This window comes from Trachypithecus francoisi, unplaced genomic scaffold, assembly GCF_009764315.1.
Source record: "Trachypithecus francoisi isolate TF-2019V2 unplaced genomic scaffold, Tfra_2.0 Lachesis_group21, whole genome shotgun sequence".
Classification (NCBI taxonomy): Eukaryota; Metazoa; Chordata; class Mammalia; order Primates; family Cercopithecidae; genus Trachypithecus; species Trachypithecus francoisi.
The window spans coordinates 17099832-17105623 of NW_022681467.1; positions in this window are offsets into that span (position 1 = coordinate 17099832).

The window sequence follows — 5792 nt, forward strand, 5'->3', positions numbered from 1 at the left end:
ATAATGCCACAATAAACATACATGTGCGTGTGTCTTTATAGTAGAACCTGGATTCAAGAGGGTGTGGTGAGAGCTCTCTAGGAGCCTAGAAGAGAATGTTGGGCTCTTTCCTCCACTTTGGGAGACAAGGAGGATATTAATATTGACCTCATGAAGTTGGGGGGTGGGGGAACTTGTATATAAACAGCCTATTTCCCATCCAGAAATGTTGAAAGGTGAAAACCCTCAGGGAGTAGTCTGAGCTAGCAGGATGAAAAAAAGGTATTGTCTATGGCGTATCAGGGCAGACAAAAGTGGAGGCAACCTCCCCTGGACAGATCTCCTCTGCCTTTACTGGGCATGGAAGAAGACATGGAGTTTCCCTGAGTGTGTTTGATGGGACATGGAGAGGACAGCAGGGAATGTGTCAAACCACTTAACTAAGTAACAGGATGCCCAACCTGCAGAGTGATTTGGAAGAGTGCACCATGGGGGCAACTGAAGGGAGATATGATTGCTTTTCTGCATGGAGACAGGGTCAAGTTGGAGCTGACGCTTACTCTAAAAACCACATATGTCATCTACACAAAGACCACTCCAAAAAGCAGAAGCTGTAGTTTTTAGTGGAACCAAAATGAGACTCAGTCATCTCCCTTTCCTCCAATAGCATCTCCAAGACAGCTGACTACAGCCAGCTAGCTTACTGGAACCTCCCTTCCCCACTGGTCTACATAGAATAGGGTCAAGTGTTAGTGTGAGACCCCATGATTGAAGAAGGTATTTAAGAGAAAGAAAGGGAGAATACAAGAGCACACCCTGTATCCTGCCACTACCTCCCAGTTGCTACCTCTTCCTCTAGTAGAAGTTTAACTTGAGCAAAGGAGAGATGTATTATCTTTGAATTAGAATGAGATTGATTTTTAAACTAGATTAGACAGATGGAATCAGACTGAGTTACAGTCATGTCCCCTTTATCCCTGGGGAAGAACACATTTAGTAGCAATCAGTGGAAAAGTAAATCATACCATGAAGTTAACAACCCAATGGGTTCAGACTGCTTGGTCAAACTGATCAGATAACAGTCCAGTGTCATCAAAAAAAAATGGTAATGAAATTCCAGGCAGAGAAAAGATCAAATTGATCTGAAGCAGATACAAAATGTACAAGCAGGAGAAATTTTGTGGAAGTGACATGACACAGTACAAATCCACATTGTGCAGGAAAATCAGTTCATTTGATCCTTGAAATGTGTGCATATTGAGTTGTGTTTCCAAGTCAGATGAGTACATTGTCTTGGTGTAGATGCTGCCAAAAGAAGAGCTCGAATAAAGACTTAGACACAAATACTTTATTTGGGAGATGATCCCAGGAATGTCAACATGGCAGAGTGAAGAAATAAGACAAAGAGGAGGACAAAGTCGAGAAAGTGTGTTTTAATGAATGGGATACCACCATAGGCAACTGGGGTTCAATCCCATTGGTGACCTTCTGAGAGACACTTGAGAATTGTCTTTCTTGAGGGGGGCACTGGTATATTTAATTATCTCCTATCCATCATTAGATGAGAATTATTCCTGCAGCATCAACTCTCCTTGCACTGCACCTGGGCAAAGTTTGTTGCCTTTGCTAAAACTGACACAGCAAATGACCTCCAGGAAGGGCTGAGGGAACATGAGTGGGACCCTGAGAGAATCTCCTACATAAACTGACCAAAGACAAAAAGAGGACACGAGAAAGTCTATGAGTTGCTGATTTCTGGATCAAAATATGCTGTTCTAAAAGCAAAGAAATTTCTTATCCTGAAAGATTTTCTCACAAGACAAATGTTTTGATCATTATGCCTCATCATTGTCTGCATTTCTAAAAACTTAAACCTAGAAAAGACTTCAAGATCTTATATGATTCACTTAGACTGAGTTAACCAAGGCCCCAAAGAGTTAGGTAATGACAGCACATTAATCATAATACAGGCTGAGTATCCCTTACTTGAAATACCTGGGACCAAAAGTGTTTTGAATTTGGGAATTTTTTTCAGATTTTGGAATATTTGCATTATATTTACCAATTGAGCATCCTAAATCTGAAAATCTGATATCCACAATGCTCCAAGGAGCATTTTCTTTGAGCATCATGTTAACATTCGAAAAGTTTTGAATTTGGAAGCATTTTGGATTTCAGACTTCCAGATTTGGGATGCTCAAACTCTACCTAAATAGACAGGTATACACACATGCATGTGCACGTACTTACACACACACACACACACACACACCCCACATATTTCAGTTTCATGAGGACAGGAGTTCTTATGTGTTTTGTTCACTGCTATGTCCCAGTACCCAGAGCAGTGTCTAGAAAGCAAAAGATCAGTGCTAAGAAATACTTACGATCTCATCTGTCATGTGTGCTTTTGTAAACCTTCACCAGCAAACAACCTGACAGGCTCTGTCACTTTAAATGACAGCTGAAGTACCATTGACCCTGGACCCTCTTGGCTGTCTGAGCTTATAAACTGATTCTGAGAAAAGTTTTTTAATGCATAAAGTAAAATATGTAGGCTTACAAAAAAAAAAAAACGATTGAAGTATCATTATCACAATTTAAAACGTGACTATAATGCCTTAAATAACAAGATCTTTTGATGGGTCAAATAACTACCATAATTTTGAAGTAATGAGTATTAATGACTCTTTTGAGATATAGCTGGCAGGTGTAATGTGGCTATTTCTATTGATGACAAATTCACAGATTTGCTTATACTGCAGTGGTCTAATGCCCATATTCACCACTGAAGGAAATTCTACCTTTCTTTTGAGGTTAGTAAAAACTGGAGGTGTAATTTTTTCCATCCAAGTTCATAAACTCTGACAGATCCCCTCACCCCAAAACTGACAGCCCCTGAGTGATTTACTGAGCTGGGGTGGAGGGGAATCCCTGCATAAAAATTCTCTGAATCCAAAATAAATTGACACAGAAAACTGTGGAAGTCAGATTTAAAACTCTTGTATTAGTCCCTTCGAATCTTTCATGACCTCTTGTTTGGCAGGTAAAATTGGAACATACATGTTAAGAATTGCGCTAGCAAAATGCCACTAATTGTAATTTTTAGAGAGCCTTTCCAGTATGACAGGCATTGTGCTAGGGACTTCCAGGTGCTTCATGAGTCCTCAAATAACTTTGCAAGGATAGAGGAGTAAGTTTCACTTTCAGATGAAAACACATGAGCCCAGAGAAGCCCAATAATTTGGATAATGTTGCACATACACTGATAGTAAAGGCTTTTTAACCAGAAGTCTTCTTAGTTCTCCATCAACATTATCTGGGGAGCAGAGTAAAACTACAGATTCTAGGGCCTCACCACCGAGATTCTCAAATAATGTCTGGGATGATGTCCTAGAACTAACATCTTTCAAAGGTCTCCTAGGATGATTCTAACACAGGGTGCCTTTGAATGCACTTTGAGACACAATGATTTAAAGCTATCTCTGGCCCAGGTTGCTTGGTATTTGTTCCAGGGAAATGTTTGAGCACAACACCAGTTTGAACCACCTGCCTGGTAAAACCCACCCCTATACATGTAGTGTCTTCACCCAGACACTGCAGGTCACTCCTGTCGTCTTTCCTCCCCTTTCTCCAGTTTCTCAGGTGTTTCTTCCCACATCCATGTGGTTTGCCAAGTCTTTGCTAATGGAAAGATTGGACAATTGGCAAAAAGAGAGAGATGATAGTTCGGAGGGCGTTCTCAGGCTCCAGATAAGCAAGTGCTCCCTGCCCCTCTGAGGCTGTTTCATAGGAACTGTTTCCTGGGACTGAGGGAATCCTGCAAAGAACCATGCTCTGAATTTAAATCAAAGTCACCCTCCCTCAAGAGAAATCCGCATATGGTTCATCTGGCCTGGCTTTTCCAGGCAGGCATACCCAGCAACCAGGCCCAACATCCTCTTGTGCCCACAGGTGTTTGTGTTTAGAACCCCAGTAAAAAAGAAAAATGACAGTTCAAGGGGTAATTGAGTGTCTGTGGTTTATCTCTTTGTTTTCTTCCCTGTCTCTGAAGCTTGAGAAGCAATGCAGATAAATGGGCCATTGCCTCAGCCTATTCCTGGACCAGGAGCAGCTGCAAAATGTTAGGACAATGGCAATGACAATGGGTATGGAGAGGGCCCAGAGCTGAGGCCCAGGGTGGAGTCAGTCTCCCTGGACACCCTGAGGTGGGAGAATGCCAGGCACGGACGTGTCCAGAGACCGCTGCTCTTCCTCTATGTTATGAGGCTCCCCTTTATTGTGTTTAGTTGACAATAAAGATGAAGACATGGCTGAGAGAAGTAAGGCGCGGTTCAAAGTCAACTAGGCTGAATTTGAGATATAATTTAAAAATAGCTAGATAAAAATGGCATGGTAAACAATATTGATAATCATAACAGTAATCATAATAATGGCTTTTTACACATCCTGCACATTACTTGTGGAAAAATCACTGTTATTTGGATTCCGGAAAGATTGAAGTAGCTGAGACACAGGGATGTGGTCATGAGCCAATGCTTTCTAAAGAGCCAGGGCACTCTGACATTTTTGAAAATGACATATTTGTTGTATGTTGTTTGTTCTCTTGTCAGTCCTTCCTTAGAGAAACTAAGGCCAAGTTTATTACTTTATAGCACTACTGAGCCTGTACTCAATAGGTGCTCAAAACAATAGTAGGTGTTATGTATATTTACATAACAATGATGTAATTACATGACAATTCCAAAACTAATAATAAGCCTTATGTTTTGCGAAAGCAAGTTTAAAGAAAAACATATACACAAGGGGGTTTTCAGACATATGACTCAGAAAGGTTTAAGATTTCTTTTTCAAAAAGGTTGCAGAAGGGAATGGTAACTCACTGTGAAGTCCTAGATAAATCTAAATATCCATTTCTCCCCTAAATATTCAGACGGGTCCAAATAAGGAATATAACATTTAAAGAAAATACTGCGATGCTAAAATGGAAAACGTTTGTCAAGTTTGGGGAATGTGGGTGAGATGATCACAGACCACAGATGAGTATAAGAATGGAGTTAACCATCTTTAGAGTTTTCACCAAAGGTATCTTTTTCCTTGTGCAACATGGAAATTTTAGGAGGAATTAGAGATTTTCCCTCCCTGGTAACAGGCAGACACTGAAGAGAGATCATGAAGACAAGAAGATTGTGGTTAATAGAACAGCAGACAAATGGGTAATAGGACAGCAACTGGATGATACTTGGTGAGATTGCTGGGATAGTGAACTTCTGAGGATACCCTATTGTGAGCAGTTTGAAGACTTAGGGAGAGGAGTTTAGGAGCTGCCTCTCATATGGTGGAGACTGTATATGTGGAGGGAGAGAATCCTACTCTAAAACCAGAGGAAAGATTTTTCCCTACTCCCACTCAGACATTCTGGGAAAAAATGACTATTTAGAAAGTGAATGAAATTCAAACTATGTGCATTTCTCTAGGAATTTTCCTTCAAATAGAACTCAACTTAGGCTACTATGTCCAGTCCACCTTTTTAATCCAAAGTGAAATGCCAAACTCAAGACCAAGAAGCAACAGAAGCAGTATTAGATCAACTGGTCAAAAGGGCCATTATTAAAACTATTTATATTTGCCAAAACAAAAATTCATGTTTTTTTCACCTAGAGAAGCCAACTTCCCCTCATTGTTTCCCTGCCCTCTCTTTACTTTTCCTCTTGCAAACATGCAAAATCCATCTTCATCTTTTCCTCTTTCTCATCTGGATGCCAAAGAAACCATTTTAGCTTTGTTTTCTTGTTTCAAGAAAGCAGCCGAAG